The sequence below is a fragment of the Eptatretus burgeri genome, chromosome 17, assembly GCF_056783735.1.
Source record: "Eptatretus burgeri isolate ZD-2024b chromosome 17, Ebu_testis_v1, whole genome shotgun sequence".
In the NCBI taxonomy this organism is placed as follows: Eukaryota; Metazoa; Chordata; class Myxini; order Myxiniformes; family Myxinidae; genus Eptatretus; species Eptatretus burgeri.
The window spans coordinates 50,332,859-50,355,880 of NC_140977.1; the positions used below are offsets into that span (position 1 = coordinate 50,332,859).

At 45.0% G+C, this 23,022-nt stretch overlaps 1 long non-coding RNA gene and 1 pseudogene across 4 annotated transcripts in view; one reads left to right on the top strand and one right to left on the bottom strand.

The window, feature by feature from the left end:
- LOC147010069 (uncharacterized) overlaps positions 1 to 23,022 on the bottom strand; it is an 80,191-nt gene that overhangs the window by 53,675 nt on the left and 3,494 nt on the right. The gene's annotated exons all lie outside the window — the stretch shown is intronic.
- LOC147010070 (uncharacterized) lies at positions 871 to 3,221 on the top strand (annotated as a pseudogene).

Consider the following 23,022-nt stretch of genomic DNA (forward strand, 5'->3'; position numbering starts at 1 on the left):
GGAAAAAAATGACTTCTTCCTCACTGTTCATGACTTGGTGAAGTCGTTGGGTGAAGCTGTGGATAAGGACCCTTTGCAGTTAACTGACACCTTGCTTACTTGTTATGTCTTGTCAGGCTGCGATTCAGTCAGCTATCCATTCAGACGGGGCAAAAAGAGGTCAGCAACACTTGCACTACAACATGCAGGCAAAATGCCAGCATTTTTGAGTTTTGTCCTCACTGATTCAGGCCAGAATGATGAGTTGACCAGTGAAGCTCGCAGCTTTTTTGTGATCTTTATAGCAGTGCAGACTATACGTCCTTAGATAAACTCCGTGCTCATTTATTTGCTTCTAGCAAAAGGGATCTGCGATCTCTGCCTCCAACTGAAGACGCGTTTCACTGTCACATTCTAATAGTCCTTAGGCTATTCTGAAAAAAAAAATTGTCGCCAAGTCTGGCATATTAGGTTTCTTGGTCTTATTTTGTAGGTTTGTACAGTACAAAAAATATTAGACCAGGGAACCTTCTCAAAAAGTGTCCAAACGATGAGAAAAATGGCATTTTCCAAAATGGCCGCCATCAATTTTCACGAAATTCATTTTCAAATTATCTCAACTTCTAAACCTGCTAGAAATAAAATTTAGGTATCTAAACTTAGGTTTTTGGTGTCAAGGAATCCAATTAACTACATATCAACTAAATTTGGTCATTTGTTTATGAAAAAAAATCAAAATGGCCACCATTTTAGTGCCAAACACACATATTTTGCGACACATATGTCGATCCAAAGTGATTTTCAAAGATAGTGTGTAAATATATTATATTTTATATACTATTTATATATTTGCAGGTATTGCGAACATAAGATGGGATGAGTGTGTCTGTCATGGGTACAGTTCTGCACCAGGGAAGGAACAAACATTCACAGAAGGAGCCTGGACAAAACTATGTGATTCTGCAAAGCGATGAAAAGACCATGTGTATGATCAACTACGTCCGTACATTGAAGGAACTCATCCATTACCAGTCGAAGTATGCAGTATCATCCGTCCCCAGCATTGCTACAAGTCCTACACATTAGAGAAGGGGATTTCGATAGTCGAAAGGAAAAGAGCTGCCGATGCAACTACCACAGATGATGGCCAAGGATGCTCGCCGCAAAAAACTCACACGCTCTTCTGCACCCCATACAGACTTAGATAAATGCATTATTTGGCAACAACAATTCGTGGAAGACACACAAGATCGTCGCAAACTACACCCAGCAAAACCATTCACACTTCAGACTACAGTAGAGAAGTTGAGAGAAGCTGCCCAAACAAAAGGAGGCACATGGATTCTGTATCAGTTAGGTGGTGGTGTGCGTGGTGGCGATGATGCGATTGCTGGTGATGTTCTAAAACATGACTCCTGTTATAACAAGTACATCAAAGTTGTCAGGAGTCAAGTGACGAATCCGATGACAAGTGGTTCTGGTGAAGCTACTGAAGCATTTCATGACATAGTTTCTTTGATACAGAAGAATGCAGTTGAAGATGTGGTCGTGTGGGACATGGGTATAGTGCGCAGTTTGTACGCTGCATCTCTCAATAAACACCAAGTTGATTCAGATCAACATCCAAACTTGATCAAACACCTTAAGGAAAAGCTAGTGAAGCACTTCAGAGACCAACTGGTTTTCCATAACCAGCCCCAGAAGAATGCGCCACAACTTCTCTTCAATTCTGGGATTGATGTCGGAAAATTAGTGCACGATTTCCGAGCAGTGACAACGGTGTTACAAGAAGAACAATTCGAGAAGGAAATCACTTCATCAACAAGTGATGTCCCAACACACATGCACGATGCCTTCATGCTAGCTTTGCAAATTCATCGTGAACTAAAGAATGTGGCGAAAACAGAATGGCCACCAACACCAGACGACTGTACACATGCCAAAGCAAAGTCCATGACGCCACCTGTACTCTTTAATATGATATCCTGGATCTTGTCCGGTCGCGGCGAAAATACAGAAGAGTACACTGATGTTGATGAAATCCATAAGACAAAAGTCATGTCCATATGCCAGGACATTCTGTATGCCGCTAGGAATGGCCGTGTGCTAACTCCAAAACATCTGGCTCTCGCAATGGCAATCCGCAGAGTCACTGGTAGAACAGACCTTGTAACTATGCTCAATGGCTATGGCCACACAGTTTCTTCGAGTACACTGCAGGAGATCGAAACAGCTATTGGTGAACTTTGTCAGCATGATGGAGAAGAGAAACTACCTGCGAATATTGTAAAAAATGTTCGTGTCTTTTGTATTTGACAATGACTTCAGTGAAGAGACACCGTCCGGTCACGGCACAACTCATTGTACCAACAGAATCGTCTTGCAAGCCAGAGTTCTCACGGCCAAGTCTGAACCGAAGAGCCAAGGTCAAAATAGCACAGGGGTTGAGAGGCCTACACACACGAAAAAACCAAGGTCCTTACCATTTGTTGAGAGGGCCCTACTTGATTATCCATGTGCACCTCGATGTGGGCCAGACCGTGTTGTTGATGCAGCTACCATTGTTACAACTGCCACCATGTCGCTTGACGGGACACATGACTCGGATATGGCATGGCTGTTAGCACGTCTTCAACCAGACTTGTCGGCCCCTGCCGAGATATATCATCAGGTATGTAACTAGATCATACATTTCAAGTTTGAAACAAAGTCCTCAATAATATACACTCGTTATGTCCATTGTATAACATAGCATCCTATATATGTAGATTTCCTGTGTTTCTTTCTGTTAAAAGGTAGTACCTGGCTGGAGCCACACCAACCAGATGTTACAGAGCAGTGATGACGTTTGTCTACCTCACAATTTTGGGTACATGCCGGTCATCAATGAGTTGCCCAATGACCTGGCCACTGTTCTGACAGTCCTCTCTAATGCCATGGACGTGGTTGACACAGTGGACTACACGTACGAGACATCTACTGGGGACAGTCAACCATCTGTGATTGTGACCGTTGACCAGGCTGCGTATGCCAGAGCAGTAGAGGTAAGCAACAATCTACACCTGAAAGATGACCTTCACCGGATAGTTCTACAACTCGGAGCATTCCATACCGGTCTGAAACACATGGATGTCATTGGCTGTCGCTATGGAAGTGCTGGACTGCGTGATATGCTTGAAGAATCTGGCGTTGTTGTTGAAAGCAGCGTTGATCAAGTGCTGAGAGGTAGACACTACAATTGAGGCATCAAAGCATTGAAGACAGTGTATGAAGCTATGTGGCGTCTTCGATGGGAGGCCTATTTGAGGTGGCGGAATGATGAGGATTTACCAGAATCCCCTGAACTTCAGTTGTCGGTGTCACAGTTCCAGACAGAACTGTCACTAGTATCAGTTGAGGATCTGATTTCATCGGCAGATTTCTCCAATCTGAAGGAAGAATTTGATCGCTTCACAGAGTCATGTGGTCCAAATGCCCAGTTCTGTTCCGAGTTCATTGACATGGTCGGACTTCTCATGTGCTTCCTTCGTTCAACCAGGACAGGCAACTGACTTATGCATCTGCAATGCCTGCAAGAAATGTTGCCGTGGATGGAAGCTTATGACCGCACTAACTACAGCCGCTACCTGCCAGTGTACATACAGCAGATGAAATGCCTGCCAGAAACACATCCAGATGCCTACGAAGAATTCCTCACTGGAAACTTTGCAGTTCAGCGCAAAGAAGGCAATGAATTCAGCAGAATCGCCCATGTCTTCCATCGGTCAATGTAAAAAAATTAAATCTTGTCATATTTTTGTATATAATCTTGGCAAATACATTTAACTTCCTCTAAATAGTATTTAGGACATAAAAAAACATGTTGCCAGTTTTTCTATTTGGTCCCAGGGTGATTTCTGAGCAAAAGTATGAAAAAAAATTTTAGTTGTCGTAAAAATATTTTTAAATTTTTGGGGAGCCAGACTTTTGGCAAATGCATTTAAATGCATTTCAATTCATCCAAATTATCTAGTAAAATACGAAAACAAATATTGTCTATTTTTTCTTAAGGTATTTTGTGCCCTCAGAGTCAAAATATGGTTGGATTGTTTAAAAATTTAATAATACATAATACTACACTAATTCTACTAACAACTGATATTTTATGATCTTAGGTAACATACTGGGATGCAGGCACGGATCTAGAAAATTTCAAGGGGGGGGGGCGTCGGGACCGACTCACGAGTGCCGAAGGCGCGAAGTCCGTGAGGGAGGTCTGGGGATCCTCCCCCAGAAAATTTTGAAAAATAGGCACCTGGAAATTCGTTTTTGAGGCCTGCTTGAGGCTCAACAGAATCTCTAGCAAAGCTGGAGTGTATATGTGAGAAAATTTGGCATTTTTTTGGTCTGTGGGGTGGGGGGCTGTGAGGGGGGGTCAAGGCCCCGCCCCCCCCCGTAGATCCGCCACTGGTGTCACCTAATTATTGCATTTGTTCCGTAAGTTGCAGATGAATACGTCCCAGCTACGACTTCATTGCTGTTACAAGTTCTGATTGCCGACTTGTGTCAAGCCCAACATCTGCACCTTCACAGAGAACATAAACGAAGATGGCTACCTCTGCAGCATTAGGAGAACCACCTATAAAGAAACAATAAATTGACTTTAACTTTGACCTCTGCCTCAAATGCCAAAGAGAACAGTGGGTGAACACGAAAAACAAAGGGAGAGAGCTGGAGTCACTGACGTATCCAAAACGTGAAAGCTATCAGACATTTCTTGACTATACCAGTCAAAGAGCTGAATATAGGAATCCTGACTTCGTTCATTTGAATCAACGGCTGCATGGTTTGTAAGCGGAGATCTTGGAACGAAACCATGCTGTATGGCACAGGACATGCTACAGTGAGGTGACACACAAAGGGCACACTGACAGAGAGAAAAAGCGGTACGAGAAAGCACTGTCTGCGAAGAGTTCAAGCGTGTTGTCATACAAGAAGGAAGGGGGACGACCCATGTCAAGTCGTACCACTATGCCTGATAGCAGTGAATTTGCTGAGTCAATGAAAAGGTCACTCACACGATCCCACGTCAGTCCGTTCAACCGATAGCTTTCTTTCTACTGCCAAGATATCAAACACGAAAAGAAACATGCCAGATCTGGTTCAAACCCAGAGCAGGTTCACTTATGCAGAACTTCAGACATTGGAAAATCAGTCAAAAAGATTGTCGATGCCAGTCATAATGACCAATGGAAATTGAATATGGCAGACATCCTTGCGGAGGGAGACTTCCTGTCCAGGGACATCAGGTACCACACAATGCACTGGCAGCGCTACGTGCAGAAGCCCCAAAGTCTCAGTAACAGGGACAACCAGTCAGACAAAGATACTGTGGCATCTCTTTCGGCGGAGAGTGAATTATTTGCCGAATTAAAAGAGCGCTTGAATCAAGGAGACATCATCACACTGACCGAGGTGGCTGCACTGTACACCAATATGATGCACGATCATGGAATTCACAACGAGAAAATCACTCGGCAGGTCCTCTTGGAGAAAATCCAACAGAACGTCACAAATTTCACAATCAATGATGCACGAGGGAGGATGCCAGCAGTCCTACATTCCAATGAAGCTGGTCGCTCTTCTATAGACCAGGCAATAGAGGAGAGAGACATCAAAGGAGAGATCAACACAATCTTCCGGTGTTCCAACATAATTGGGTAAGCTGTGCTACGGTTTAGAAAGGATGATCCATGGTCCTTTAATGGGTCACTGATCAGGTGCAGTGAATCAGGTGTACCAGCTGAACTGATCATCTTCACAAGATGGGTCTTGCAAGGAGCAAAAGCGGCAACAACCGAGACACGCACCGAGCACTTGCACAACTCGTGTCTCATCCTGTCTCAATCAATAGTACAGGCCTGCAAGACAGACAGACAAGTGACATTCACCCCCATGTCATCAGAGTCAACGTTCCACAATATGTTTGAAAGTCCCTATGCTGTTGCACTGTCACTGTACATGCACCACAACTTCTGAAGTCAGAAGGCGGTATCGCTGTTGAGCAAGTTTGGCGTTGGGGTCTCTTATGACCGTGTCACTAAAATACGTAACAACATCGCCAATGCCATCTCTCAGAATATCAGAGTATGGTATGTATGTGCCACCAGGCCTTCTGCGCAACAAGAGGATCCGGGCTCCCCTGGACAACATCGACAAGAAAGTGGACCCCCAGATGGAAAATGGAGTTTCCATGGAACAGCCCTTGGAGTGTACCAGCGATCAGACCAAGGCGAAACAGTGGTGGACCCAGTGCAATTCAGTGAGAGTGACATCTGCAGGCCTACAAGATGTGCCACCAACTGTTATCGACATGGTTGCAGAAACGATTGAGGGGAACCCAAAGCCCAAAACGAGTCCACACTACACCAACTACAAGATGGGAGTGTATGATGAGAGTTACGGCAGATCACAGACCAATGACATTGGGTGGATGGTGGCACGCTTCTTCAACAGGCCTAGTGTTCATGAGCCTGGCCCAGAAACACTGCCAACAGAGGAAGGTGAACCAGAAGAACCCACAGCTGACAGGATGGATGGAGAACAGCCTGTACCTGTTTGGTCTGCCTACAATTCACTCACACATATCCCACTGCCCGCGGATGCTCCCACAGTAGTGGACCAGACCTTTGGGCTTCCCATCAACGCTGCAGCCCATGAATGGACCACTTTGGTCACGGCACTGGATCAGCTGTCAAGAGTGAATGATTGTGACTGGACCAGACAGCAAACTGGTGGCAACCATGGATATGGACCAGTACAAGAGGGCACTGAAGCTTGAATACCTTGACCCGCAGTACAAGAACAAGTGGGTACTATGCCCTGGTGCATTTCACACTGTGCTATGTGCCCTGCGGTGCTTGGGTAGGACAATTGAGGGGAGCGGCCTTGATGAGGCGTGGCAGGAAGCAGACCTGTACAGCAGTGTCACGGTGACCCAGATTATATCAATGGCAACCATCACAACAGGACTCTTCAAGCTCACCAAGTAACACTGCAAGCACTGTTCGACCTCTGGCTGGGTGCATTCCTGGAAGACCATCCTGCAGTGCCTGACTCCCTACGGTCAGCAGCAGAGGAGTTGACTGATGCATGCAGGGCCAACCAGGACATCCACACGGCACACCAGGCATTCCTAGTGAAGCTGGAACCTCTGAACATCGAGAAGCAGCTGCTAGAGTATGATGTCACTCATGACAAGGATCCAATGTACAAGTGGGCACACATGTACATGAATCAGGTCATGGTGCTGCACCAGTTTCAGCGTGCCACACGTGAGGGTAAATGGTTCCTCTACTTGGCAGCCCTGGAGAAACTGTGTCTACTTCTTCGCCTACAACAGGCTGGATTATGCCCAAAACATCCCTGAGTACATTGCTCGCATGCATGAGATGAAAACCACAGACCCAGACATTTGGCAGGAGTTTGTGAATGGCGATTTCACGGTGAACACAAGCAACACTGTTCCATTCACTCGCATTGGTGTAGACCAAGCCATGGAGCACCTCAACAAATCGACCAAAGGTCAAGGAGGAATCTCTGGGATCACGTCGTACCCGAAGACTCTACTCAAGTTCTGTCTCACAGGCCCTGAGCTGGCACGCCTCTCTGCAGAGACCGAAAGACTGGCTGCACTATCCAACAGTGCTATAGCACATCAACACCACTGACTCTCCCAGGCCAAAGTTCGTCGCCAGAAACGAGCTATTGCACAGCTGAAGACGGTGCTAGCACAATGCAACATCTTCAAAGGGTCCAGTACTGAGCCTGATCCCCAGGCCATGACAGGTCGCATGTTCAAGCTCCTGTCAAAGGAGGTACTCCCCTACAATGTCAAAGAGAGTATCCTGTCAACAGAGCAGGTTGGCATGGGTGCCTATCTGAGACTCGTTAAAGAACGTCTGACTGGCAATGAAAACCTATGGTCCAAGATGACAAAGGTCAAACTGCTGTCTTGGAGTGCATCTGCAAAAGAGATCAAACTACATGCTCGCTCCGAAGCTGTGATACTGAAGGCAACATCATCACTCTTTTCCAGGATGCTGGTGATAGCGCAGTCATCAAGAGAGGACATTGATTTGGAAGCAGTGATTGGCACTCACGAGTTTGCATACAAAAACCGGGTGTTGATGAAATCAGATAGATCGATCCACCCAACAACTGACAAAAGGACAGTAATCCACCTGCTGGAGAATCTTGTGTAGGCCGATAGTGACAACCCAAGAAGCTACTACACACAAACCGACCGAAGAGAAGGGGTGCTGTCTCATAGTCGATGGAATGGCAGTCTTGCAGGAGTTGATAGCGGTCAAGAACTTCAATAACTGCAGTGACCTTGGCACATCATATGTCAAAATCATCGACTCAAAAGCTTGAGGTTATGACCACGTGAGGGTTATCTTTGATAACTATACCAAAGTATCTTCACTGAAGGAAGGCACAAGAGAACGGCGCAGAGGCAAGTCAAAGGGAATCCGATCCTACATAGCACAAGATTCAACTTGCATCAGAGACAAAGGTACTTTTCTCGCAAGCAACGACACAAAGGATTTACCCACTCTGTACCTGGCTCAAAAACTCATCGACATGAGTACTGCTGGGAACCTGGTGACCGTGACATGCAGTGGTGTCGTGACAAACTCCGACTGCCCTGTCTCTACAGGTGTGAGCACACATGAAGAGGCAGACACTCTCATGATTCTACATGCGGTGGAAGTTGCAGAAACAGGACTCAGAGTCTACCTATACTCCCAAGACACTGATGTCCTATTCCTGGCTCTTCGCAGGGTGCCACAACTGGGCATCGAACCAGCAGTAATCATGGGCACCAGGGAGCGCCGTCACAAAGTCATGCTGAAACCAATCTATGACCAACTTGGTACAGATAAAGCATCTGCTTTAATCAACTGGCACGCACTGACCGGGTGCGATACAACTGGACACATACAAGGAAAGGGCAAAAAGGGATGCTTCATAGCATTCCTTGCATCAAGCCCCACGGTACTTGCTGCACTGGCTGGGCTTGGAGAAGGAGCAGAACCGTCCACTGAAGTGGTCAAGGGCTGTGAAGAGTTCTTGTGTGCACTATTCTGTCCTAGATGACTCCACATCACCCAGGCGAAGGACCTCAGGTGGCACCTCTTCAAACTACTGAAGCCTGAAGAAGGAGTGCACAAAGTACCACCTACCCATGGTGCTTGGTTGGAGCATATCAGGCGAGCACATGTGCAGGCGAGTGTTTGGTCACAGGACCTGGTCCTAGACCCAGTCATCCCCAACCCTCTGGAGCTTGGATGGCAGCAGCAAGATGGTCGACTGGTGCCAGTGCTGACCGAGGAAGCACCAGCTCCAGATGCAGTTTTGCAGCTGCTGCGATGCACCTGTGCATCCACAGACAGGACATGCTCAGGCAGGTGCTCTTGCAGACACCACAATCTTGTCTGCAACGAACTCTGCCACTGCACGGGAGATGAGGACAAATGTCACAACACACAACCCACTGTAATTGGACAAGATGAGGAAGAGGAGTAACGTAAGGAGCAAGGACTCAGGTGTAAATATATGTGGTTTGAAGTGGGACACATTGGTTCACAATAGGAGTGACTGATGTTTGCAAAATTCTTAATGCGACACTTTGTCCATTGGAAATTCAAATGCTCATCTTTTTGAGACTCCATGTGCTGGTACTTGTAGTGAAGAATTATACATTAATAGCATTTAACTGCACAATATTCACACACAGGGACTCATGACTATATGGAAACATACTCTCATAGAGTCATAGTGGATTGGATCATCCTGATCATTTTAAGGGGTCACACGGTATACTTACTAAAGAAACTAAATTTTTGGTAAAATATTACCGCATTTTTCACACCAAAGTTTATTTTGTATCAAAAATGACCCTGGGACCACACAGAAAAATTGGCAACAACATTTTTTCTCATCAGTGATGTATTTAGATGGAATTAAACACAGTTGCCAAGATTCTATATGAAAATTTGGTTTTTTTACATTGACCGACGGACTAATGACCAGACGATAGAAGTTACGATCAACAGAGACACAAAGACCAGTGGAGGTTTGATAGGAAAAACCCTACGCCACGAGAGCATCAACAAATGGATATGGACTGCGGCTGACAAGGCTCAGTTCTACCAATGTAGTAAGGATTTGAGTGGTATGAGTAGAGCTGAAGTTGAGACGCACAAAGATGGCTCAACAGCCCGAGTCAACCATGATGAAGAGGTTGTACAAAAGGTGATGGCAACTGTTAAAAATCTAGTAGACCCCTTCACTCACCAGGAGGTGATCACCCATGTTGCCTTGGGAAAACATGCAACACCTGGAATCGAGACGGATCTCCTGACTGCAGGACAAATGGGACTGAAGGAAGTTCATACATTTGCTAATGGTCGACTTAACCCAGATGGTGATGTGGACTTCCACGATCCTCTGCCTAAGATAAAACTGAGAACATTTGCGTCATTCACTCAGAAAACCAAGAAGGTCACAAAGAAAGATTATCACCAAGAAATAACAGCCATCTTCGCACAGCTGTATGATTGTGGACAGAGAGGTAAAGTGAACCGTGACGAATTGTTGTCATATGAAATGACGAGTGTTCCCAGATCTCTGGCAGACCCAGACGGTGCCAAGCTAAGTGCAGTAAAAGCAGATCTGCTGCACATACTGAGAGATGAAGCAGAAACTGTACCACTCCCTCTGCCACCCAACACAACACACATAGTAGACGCTCTGGCTGTACTGTAGTCATTGGATCCAAAGAACACGTACGATCATCTGGCACTGCAGGTTTTCAAGTTGCTGCTTAAAGGAACAGGGAATGTAGCCATTGTTCACTGGGTTGTGGATACATATCCATTGGTCTCCATAAAGCATGCCGAGCATGCACGGAGAGATGACGTCGTAGGTGTACTCCACGACAGCATCAAGTCTGGGAACCAACCAGTCCCCAAGCAGTATAAGAAAGCTCTACGATGTGGATCCTAGAAGGAGGAACTCCTCACGTTCCTGCTGAAGACGTGGACAGATGATGGAGATGGTGAATTTGTTACAATGCTAGCTAACAGAACAGTGTACGTTACATCGGGCAAGACATGCGTCCGCTTAGCCAGAAGTGATGGAAGATGTAATGCTAGCGTGCCACAAGATGACCTCACATGTGACCATGAAGAGGCCGACACCCGTCTTCTCCTGCATGCGAAACATGCCAGCTTAGAGAGCGATACACCAATCCTGATCAGGTCACCTGATACAGATGTCTTGGTGCTGGCGGTTTTCCTCTGTTCCAAAGAACAACTACCACTGCTCTTCAGAGTACAGAATAACAAGGCGTGGTCGTACATCAATGTGACGAGTATTGCTGAAAATCTAGGTCCTGATGTATGTGCTGATCTACCTGGAATGCATGCATTCAGTGGATGTGATTCCACAAGTCGATTCGCTGGACATGGAAAGACATCATCACTGAACCTTCTGGAAGGAAATGACGAATTCTGCCAGGCCATGAAGACACTTGGAGAGAACTTTGATCCAGATGATGAAACACTAAAGCAGACAGAGAAGGCAATATGTCACCTGTACCATTCATTGCAACGTAGCAACACAAATGATGTACGCAGTGAAAAATGGAATAGAGACACAACAGATATCACCAAGCTACCTCCATGCCATGACAGCGCAATTATGCATATCCGCCAAGCGAACTATCAGACTGCTATCTGGAAGAGAAGCCTGTAAAGAGAAATGGAAGCCCCTTCCCCGCATGGCCACGGTTGGGCTGTACATAGAGGTGACATATCCATTGTTTGGATGTCCCAACCTCGTGAACCTAGTAAAAGTACTGGATCTCGTCAAGTGTTCTTGCAAATCTTCCACTCCGTGCAGCACGAAGAGATGTTGATGTAGACAACAGGGACGTGCGTGTATGGTAGTATGCATGTGTAGTGACGATTGCTGCAACACAGAAGATGTTGCCACAAGTGACGACAGTGACATTGAATGAATGCATTATTTAGACATTGGAAGAATGCATGTACATATACTACAGAACACTTACACTAAATGAGTGCATGTTCCGGTACACAGATGATTTTGTATGATTACCTGCCGGTGGGCTAGTGTTTATATGATTGCGAGTTATTTGTCTGTAATGTATAATAAATACTTTTTGTTGAATTCGTCTTAGTCATATTTACATAAAACATTCAAGAAAACAATCAGTGATTGTAACAGCATTTATACAATATGGAATATGCCAATCTGGAACTTAACGGCAATATGAAAATGAATACAAACAGCATTGCATCACTATCCCAGAATATCCATTATGAAATGGTATTTGGCATTTAATTGCCTCCATTTTGACTTATTTGACAAAAATAAATGAATATAGGTAGTTGAAATGTATGTAATTGGATTCCTTGACCCCAAAAACCTAAGTTTAGAACACTAAATTTTATTTCTAGGAGGTTTAGAAGTTGAGATAACTTAAAAATTAATTTCGTGAAAATTAATGGTGGCCATTTTGGAAAATGCCATTTTTCTCATAGTTTGGACACTTTTTGAGAAGGTTCCCCAGTCTAATATTTTTTCTACTATATAAACCTACGAAATGAGATCAAGAAACCTAATATGCCAGACTTGGCCACGAAAACTCATTTTAAGCCTCTCTGGAAAAATAGCCTAAGGACTATAAGGTCTCTTTGCCAGATCAGCCTGTACAAACAGGCCACACTTGCCAACCCAGTCCTTCTTCCACATGATAAATATGGTTCGTATGTGGAAGATGATAGGTTGCTTCCAATCATGAAGAAAAAGTCATCAAAACCTGCCACTGCAAAATTGTCATTCTGCAAATGCAAGAAAACGCCGAGCTGTCTGAGGAACTGCCCATGTGAAAAAGTGGGTGTGCCATGCATCATAGCATGCACCTGCAATGGGGACCAAGATAAGTGTGGACGGTTAATGGGTGAAGACAGTGATGGTGATGAATAAACTTTTCATCCTCAGTTTACCATGTGTCGTACTCCATAACATAGTACTTTTTCGTGGCTGAGAGTGAATCAGACTTTGCAAGTACATGTATGACGTACAGAATTTCCAGCTATTATAGCCCAGACTTTATATTATAAAATCCATTCAATGGTTAGTATAAGAGTTAGTGTCTATTCCCTACAGTCAGGAGTCCATGACTATCTCACAAATTTGCAGGGAATACATGGATGCGAAAAGCAATCACACCTCTGCCACAACTGTATCACAGTTACAACAGAGTAATTGCCAGACACTTACATGCCTCCCCCCACCCCCCCCCCCCCGAAGTTGGGGCTCATGCTGTATGGAATAAACAATGACTGTAACATTGTTTTACCAATGCATTCATATGTTTAGATATTGTGTTTTACAAAGTTTTAGGCCACATTATCAATTACTGTGAAAAAAACTTTACGGTATCCAAAACCAAGATTTTGGGATTTCGGTTGCCGTTTTTTCCGCAAATAGCTGAAGAAATAGCACTAAATAGAGTGGCAAGATGGTATTTCATCCTCACCCTCCTTTTTCAAAAACATCAGAGGCATGTATAGGACACAATTATGCCAAGGGTTTTCATAATAAAATTCTCATAGCAGCAAAATTACAATTTGTTTAATGTTAGGCCTAGATTTTCAGCATGACCTATTTTCTGTGACCTTTTGACCTCTGCTGACTCCAGAGGTCATCCAATCAAATTTTGTTATAAATAATTTGAAAGCTGACATTCTACAAAAAAGAATGAGTGTACTTTGTTACTGTGAGATGCAGGGTTCAAGAGATACAGGGATTTGCATTTCCCCTACCCCTAGTTTTTTCGATATTGGGATTTGCTGGCTGAAGTAAAAAAAATAGTCCCTGGAGAAGTTGCGCAATCCGATCCAACTTGCCAAAGTCGCTTTTCTGGTGTCCTACACCCCCACAAACATGATTCAAGTGCCAAAAATTTTACAGCAGGGGTGTCACATCAAAAGTGTTATTTTGCACATTTTTGGCCCTTGGATCCCAGGCTATTCATGAGAATGTGCCGCAATGAACCTCGTAGACGAGTGCACACCATTGACGCACACAGAGATAGCGAGTATGATGTAAATCTTGATCAGTTGTTTATTGATGGCGTTGATACTGTCGCTGGCAAGAATTGCTTCACAGACATATCGATTGAAGGGCTGAAGGTGAAGGTCAAGCTGGACACTGGTGCGCAGACATCTGTCATGCCTTTTGCCCTTTATCAGAAACTGCCAACGAGACCCCACATCCATAGTTCGTCCGTCACACTCAAAGCCTATGGGGGGCACCAGGTTTCCCAAAAAGGTAAAGCTAACCTTTGCTGCCAAACAGAAAACAGCGAGGGCACGTTTGAGTTCTATATCGTTGAGTCCTCTGCACCACCTATTCTCGGATTGTCGGCTTGCATTGCCCTCGACTTGATTAAAATTAGTGATAACAAGGTGAATATTTGCTCCATGCACCTGTAGCCAGAACCACTTACATTGCCCGGTATAAACCAGGCATATGCGGATGGTCAATTCCACCAATTAGTAAACCCATAGGTGGAATTTTCAAAATAGTGCTCTATATCAGTTTAATACAACATTGTAAAGGTTAGTAGCCCTAGTTTTCAAAACAATTGAGGAAATATAGCAAAAATGTATATATTAAGATAAATATCAATGGCTTTGAAAGATCGAATAAAGGAGCCAGGGAATCCCTGATTGATGTATATTCAAATAAAAAATATTTTTTTTCTTTCTAAGATTATCATCCCAGCAAAATTTTGTCAGTGTTTTTTACATAAGCCCCTAATGATTTATTTTTATTGATGAAAAATCTGTGCGATTTAAAAAAAAAAAAGTTTAATTAAAAAAAAACACACTTTTCATGTGCACATCCGACACCAAAAATGATCATTAATAATTCTCCCAACAACATGCACTGTCAAACTAACTTCATAACCTGGATTAAATGTGTATATAATGTCCTTATTATAATGGGCTAGTTTATTTTCATGAGATGTTTGTGGTATGCGAGGAACATTGGTGTCGGACGTACACTTTTTTGTAAGTCCGACACCACAGTTTTCCAAAGTTAAAGCTAATGTGCACTGCCATCTGGTAGCAGGAATAGGAATGACCTGGAGTGATTGCATCATCTTTCTGCCACCATCTTTGTACTGGAGGGAAATTTGATTTTGAAGTTCAGCAGATTTTAAGACAATAGATTTGGTAAAATGTGAGTGCAAGAAAAGTGAATGTGTTCAAAATGTTGATTATAAATCATGGCATATCATTAGTGTTCAAATCCTATAGGTTTTCCATAGGGCAATAAGCATTTACAAAATTACGTCAAAGGTGTGGGTGAGTGGCAAACACTGTACATATACTTGTATATGGGGCTTTATCCTTTTTTATGACTTTGCAGGAACCATGCCACTGACCAATAAAGAGAAAATGTCCAGGAGATGTGCGAAAGTGAAGGCCGATCCCTTATATCCCGAATTGTACAGAGAACGAATTGTACAGATCTCGAATTGTACAGAGAACACAAGGAAAAAGACAGGCAGCGAAAGATTACCGAGTTCGCTAGGGACGATGAAATCAAAGTAAATGTGATGCACAGATCTGGAAAAAACTGGAAGTGGCCACAACCTGTCGACCACATCGACTATTTCTGTAAAGATATTGTGAAGAAGATAAATCCTCCAACTGTTGTTGGGGCAAGAGGACAATTTGCATTTGAAAGTTTCGCCTAACATTTCATATGTTCAATGTTCATGAGGTACAAGCTCAATGTTTGATACCGGGTGGTACTTCTTCGTTGAGTCCCCTACTCTTAAACCCAACTGTAAAAGGTTGAAGTAGTGGTGTTTTGTTCATTTTATATGACAAAGTTAAAATATGTTCGTTAGAGATGAGGATCCAGTTGGATTTAAAATTACATTCGGAAACTGTACATCCGACACCAAAAAAAATTTGACATGTTATTTTTTGAGTCACCTACTCATAAACCCACCTGTAGAGGGTTGAAGTAGTGATGTTTTGTTCATTTTATGTGACAAAGTTTAAAATATGTTCGTTAGAGATGAGGATCCAGTTGCATTTAAAATTACTTTTGGATATTGTACGTCCGACACCAAAAAAATGTACGTCTGACACCGTGGTTAGTGGTAGATTACATTGTCATGATAAAAAGTATAGATTTCATTATACCATCTTGTTGACTAGACTGTCTTGCGGAATCAGCCTTGGACGAATCATTGGAAAAGCTCTAAACACTTCACAGAGATATGAAAACAAATCATGTATGTCATCAAAATGACATTTGTCCGAGTACGTCCGACACGAGGGTATTTTGGATAAATTTCTCCCTTACTAAGATGAGGAGCAATACTCCTGCATACCAGATGATTGCCATAGTGAGGCTATAATCTGCCCAAAAGGCAGTCTTCTCCCTACTTCACTCTACTCTTAATAAACTTGTGAAGTGTCTGAAATGTACATCCGACACCATGGAATTGCCCGGATGTCTTTCAAGGGCTTGGAAAGTTTGACCGTCCCTACCATATTGACGTAGATGGATTTCATCCAGTGATCGAACCTCCATGTCAAATTCCACATAGCTTGCATGATCGTCTCAAGCAGAAGCTCGAGGAAATGGAATCAAGAGGTGTCATCACGCAGGTGAATGGACCCACGGACTGGGTCCATAACCTCGTGATCGTCGAAAAGAAGGATAACTCGTTGCAGTTATGTTTAGATCCAAGGAATTTAAATAAAGCGCTAAAACGAGAGCACCATCAGATCCCCACTACAGAGGATGTAATCAGCCAGTTAGGAGGTAAACGTGTTTTCTATCTTTGATCAAAAGGACTCTATCTGGCAGGTTCTATTAGACAAGGAGAGTGCATTGATGTGCACTTTTAACACTCCTTTTGGAAGATATTGTTTTAATAGAATGCCTTTCGGACTCAGTTCCGCAAGTGAAGTACTGCAGAGTCACAATCAAAGTGCCTTTGGTGACCTTGAAGGGGTGCATTTCATTGCTGATGACATGATTGTGGCTGCAGCTGACGAAGCGCAACACGACGAGATTGTGGGCAAACTGCTCAAGCGTGCTCGGTCCTGCAATGCAAAATTTAATCAACAGAAGATTCAGTGGAAGATGTCAGAGGTCAGTTACATGGGGCACGTAGTCACTGTCGAAGGCCTCAGACCGGATGTGGCCAAAGTACACGCAGTCACAAGTCTGCCAATACCCACGGTCCAGAGCGGACCTACAGCGTGCCTTGGGAGTTTTTAACTACCTCTCGCGCTTCGTTCCGAACATGTCGACGATCACGGCTCCGCTACGTGATTTATTGAAGAAGGACGTGCAAATGGCAGTGGCACCCTGAACACGCGGCAGCATTCAACACCCTCAAGCAGGCAATTTCTCAGGCACCAGTCCTGAAGTTTTTTGAGCCTTCCAAACCATCGGTCATCCAAGCTGATGCATCCTCTTCTGGCCTAGGAGCATGTTTGCTACAACAAGGACACCCAGTTACTTATGCCTCTCGGTCGCTATCAGTTGCGGAGCAAAATTACACTCAGATAGAGAAGGAATTGCTTGGTGTGTTTTTTGCAGTAGAAAGGTTCCACCACTATGTATGTGGGTACAAGACAGGGGTACAGACAGACCACAAGCCATTGGTGACCATCATTGGAAAACCGCTTCAAAGAGTGTCACCCAGATTACAAATGATGTTGCTTCATCTTCTTCGTTATGACTTGGAACTCAAGTATGTGCCTGGCAAGCGACTGTATATTCCTGACAATCTCGAGAGAGCTCCTACCGGCACTGTGCCAACTGCCAGTGTTTTATTTGAAAACATGCAGATGAGGGTACACCAGTTAATATCCCAGTTGCCAGTAAGCCAACACAGACTGGAGACCCCACGCTCTGCAACCTCGGATGATAATGCTCTTCAGATTTTAGCCGGAGTTGTCGTGAATGGATGGCCGTCCCACAAAGCCAATTTGCCACCCATCATCAAGCCATATTGGGACACCAGACATGAACTACACCTTGCCCATGGTCTGCTCTTTGCTGTGGAACGCATAATAATCCCGAAAGCACAGCGTCGCAGTATACTCAGTACGAACCATGAAGACCATTTTGGACAGGAAAAAAAGCAAAGGCAGAGCCCGTCAAGTCGTGTTCTGGCCTGGAATGAGCAGTGACATCGAGCAACTTGTAGCCAAATGTCCAGTGTGTGCAAAGTTTAGACCTGCCAACTATATAGGACCACTCATTCCACAAGAAGTTCCACAAGGATCATGGCAGAAAGTCAGGGCTGACCTCTTTCAGTTTGCAGGGAAACATTTCCTTGTAGTAGTAGACTATTTCTCAAAATACCCAGAGGTTATTCGGGTCCCTGGTCTTGCTGCCAAGCACATCGTTGATGCACTCAAGCCAAAGTTCACGAGACACGGCATTCCTCAGAAACTGATGGCTGACAACATGCCATTCGCAAGTGCAGAATGAAATAGATTCACCCAGGGATGGGGATTTCACATCATAACATCGAGCCCTATGTATGCTCAATCAAATGGACAGGCTCAACGTACAATACAGACTGTCAAACAAGGCCTCAGGAAAGCTCTAGAATCCGAAGAGGACTTGGACTTGACCCTGTTGACATACCGAAACAGTCCCATAGCAGGACTACCCTACTCCCCAGCACAGCTATTGATGAATCGAAGGCTCAGAGACAGGCAACTTATGACAGAGCGAATTTTGCAACCGCACATTCCGGCAGATGCACGTCAGCTATTGGTACGGCGTCAACAGGTTGCGAAGAAATTTTATGACCGGAACTCCAAAGAGCTCCCACCACTTACTCCCAATGAAAGCATCCGCATCAGGCAAGAAAAGGTCTGGGAGCCAGCAGTTGTCACTGCTACACAGTGTGCGCCCCGTTCGTATCATGTGATGACGCAAGATGGCCAGGTTTACCACCGGAACTGCAAGCACCTACAGAAGACCTTGGAGTTTCCTCCACCTATCACCCCTCTTCCAGTTGAGGACCAGTTGGCAAATCAGTACACAACAATGCCTCATTCACAAGATCCAGCTGAGCAAGCATCCTCAGCCATGCAGCCTGAGGCAGTCTCTACACAAATAGTGGCACCACCTATTCGCCGTTCTTCTCGTATCAAGAGACTACCAACGCATCTCAATGATTACGTGGTATAAAGTTTGAATCTCCTGTCCGAGTTTGAGCTTCCTAATTATTTACGACTGTACTTTGGTGTATTTGTTGCAATGTTTTTGTGTGGTTTTGTTGCTTGATTATTTGGGGTGGTACTAGTTATAAATTTTGGCCACTTATGTGTGTTTTTGAACATTGAGGGGGAAGATGTAGCAATAGTGGTTGTTGGAGTTGTTGCACATGCACGCAACACGGGGTCTCGTTGTGTGAGAATAAACAAGACAGTTGGTCTCGAACCTTTGTCTGGCTCATTACAAGTATGTTGGGTTCGAAGGTGTGTTTGAGATGTATCAATAGTTTATGCCAATGTATGAATACATGGGTGAACAGGGGCGTGGTTAAGCAGTCACATGACCCGCCCATTTTTCGGTGCTGTTCTGTGTTGAACCCGTGTCTGGATTAAACATAATATTGTTCCCACACTTCATTCTTCTTCCCTGTTTATTGAATACATTACAATGGCGACGAGGATATCTTTGTGAATTGACATATACGCAGTGGGAGATGATAGGGAAGACTATACTGATCATCAAATCACCGAACTTTGTGGCAAACAATATACACCGATGAGGACGCTGAAAGGCGGCGAGCTGTGTTACTGACCGTGTGCGGCACTCCGACGTACAACCTTATCAAAGATATTTCTGTCCCAGCCAAACCTTCTGACAAGTCGTATGAAGAGCTTGTCAATCTCCTGAAAAGACATCATCACCCTAAACCGGAAAATATCGTCTCGAGATCCAGATTTTATACCCACCATCGTCAAGATGGTCAGTGAGCATCTGAGTTTGTGGCTGATTTACGCCGACTCGCCGAACATTGAGAGTTTACAGTTAAACTCGAAGAGATGTTTCGTGATTCCTTTGTAATAGGCATCAATGACGACTCAATTCTGTGTGAACTCCTTCCTGAATCCAACCCCAATTCGGCTAAAGTCATGGAAATAGTCACCACGTGTATGCAAACTGCCAAGAGCCTACATGTGATCTCCAACAAGTCAAAAGTTATCCAGCAGGGCCCATCAGTTAACAAGGTAACCTTTGACTACACGCAAAAGTGTTTTAGCAAGCCACCAAATTCACCTCCACCTCCTGACATTTCTGAATCTACCCAGAAGGTTGGAGTAACTTGTTGGCGTTGTGGTGGTAATCATCAAGCTTGCCAATGTGACAACTGTGGTAAGCGGGGACACTTGAAGTGTCGTTGTTCTCGATCCAAGTTGAAGAATTTGTCTCCTGCTTATCACATTCGAGTGAACCCTGATGCAGCGTACGATGGGTCACAGAGCACAGCCTGCAGTCGAGAGTCAAGTGAGGAACTTTATGAGGTTTTCTCGGTTGGAACAAAGAGCTGTGATGCTCCAATTATACTTGATGTAACAATTGATAACATCCCGGTGAGGATGGAAGTTGATATCGGCGCTTCCAGATCAATTATGAGCGAGAGCAAGTTCACCTCCATCCACCCTCCGAGAAAGGCTCCTGCACTCCAGCCTGTATCTACTGACTTGAGAACATACACCAAGGAGGTGGTCCCTGTAGTTGACTCAGCTAACATAACTGTAGGATATGGAAACAGCACTCAAGTCCGACCACCATTGATAGTGTGTGGAGAAGGACCAACCCTCTTTGGCCGAGATTGGTTTCGAATAATCAGTCCTAATTGGAGTGACATAAACAGAGTTTCCAACTCCGATGCTGGATACAACACTGTGCTCAACAAATACCCTGGCATGTTCAGCGATGGCGTTGGCACCTTTGCAGGGCCCAAAGTGAGGATTCATGTTTCTGCACATTCTCAGCCATTGTTTCATAAGGCTCGACCCTGTGCTCTGCATGATGTGATCAATGATCGAATATGAGCTTGACCGCCTGCAGAGTGAGGGCATCATCTCACCAGTCGAGTACTCCGACTGGACAGCACCTATCGTTCCAATACTCAAAGCAGACGGAACAGTGCGCATTTGTGGGGACGACAAAATGACGATCAACTGCTATTCAAAGCTGGATGGCTACCCTTTGCCCAAAGCAGAGGATCTGTTCACCACTGTCATGGGTGGCCAGACATTCACTAAGCTTGACTTGACCAATGCCGATGCTCAAATGGAACTGGATGATGATTCCAAGCCCGATACATGCATAAACACTCATCGAGGACTCCATATGTACAACAGATGCCCATTTGGCATACACTCTGCTGCACCAATCTTCCAATGCAAGATGGAGACATTATTGAAAACTGTACCAAAGACAGCCGTATTTCAGGACGACATACTGTTGCGGAAATGCCCCTTAGTGTTATTAAATTTCGGATTAGCCCAGATTCCCCCTTAAATGCATGTTTAGTCAGGTTGTTCAGTAATTGGACGTTACATGTGTGTCAGGAAGTGTAGCCGGCTGTCCAGTGTTCGTACAGTGGTGGTGGACCGGCAGGCGCCTTGCTTATTTTTCCTTCCCCTCTCCGAACTATCTCCGCCCAGTGCTCTGAGAGTGTCGGTTGGCGAGACGTGTCGGCAGCCGATTGGTGGAGGGCAGCTGCAATCTCGAGCGATGGACCATTCACGGGTCCCTGGGGGAGTGTCCAAAAAGAGCGAGCGCCAGGAAGGCAAGAGCAACCGCCAGTGTCGAGTCGCGATTTGCTGTATAAGGGACGGCTGTGTCAGTCGGGCGATCGGCAGTAAGAGGAACTGCATGAGGGTTTTTGCGATCAGCTTTCCTGAAAAAGCCACCCCGAAAGGCAAGTGGTGGAACTGCCTGAGCGTCGAGTCGGGCGATCAGCAGGAAGAGGAACTGCATGAGGGTTTTATGCGATCGGCTTTCGTGAGAAGAGCGAGCCCCAGGAAGGCAGGAGGAACTGCATGAAGGGAATCGGCAATCGACTTTTATGAGGAGGTCATCGACAGGTTCATCCGGAGTCCAGTGACGGAGCCTCTGACTGTCTTTGCTCCCGGCACGGCTCGACACGCTTTTCCATCCCGTCGATCCGTCTGCGGAGCCCAACACCCCAATTTTGCCTAATCTGGTGAGCAGGCCAGGCCTGGATTTGTATGCTGGACCTTGTGAAAAGCCAGCTGGAGAACACCGTGGATCTTCCGCTCTTGTGCCGTCGACCTTAAGGGGGCTGAACGCGCTGACTCTGGTGCACAAGCGGTGCCGGGAGAAGGAGTATGAGCGCCATTTTGCCACGCTGCATGCTCGAGCTGGGTGCTAGAATCCGTTGACATTGGCTTGTCACGAGCCACATTCGTGCCTTTGACACTTTCCCCTCATCCATGTGGCATCACCAAGTACTCGGTGTCTTGTCTGCATGTTGTCTAAGGTTTATCTCACTAGGGTTCCCTTCGAAACCCGTAATACGTAGCTCCCGAGTTAAGAGCGAGTTATAGATTAATTATAACGTGCGTGAATGTTTTCCTTGTCCTGTTCCCCGATGTGTCCCCAATAAATCTGGCTGATTCATATGAAGGTTGCCTCATTGAGTTTATTCGTGCCGTGCTGAGCAACAATTCACTCGATTTGTATTTAAAACCAAAAATGGTTACGGACTGGCAGACTTCGCTCGGTCTCTGACAAACCCAGTCTGTAACTGGGGTCTATTTCCCCAACTGGCAAGGCACAGGTGTATTTTGGTATCGTGATCCGAGACGCGTAACCCGAGATCTGTGTCAAGCCAGCCGGCGTTATAACCCCGGGGACGGC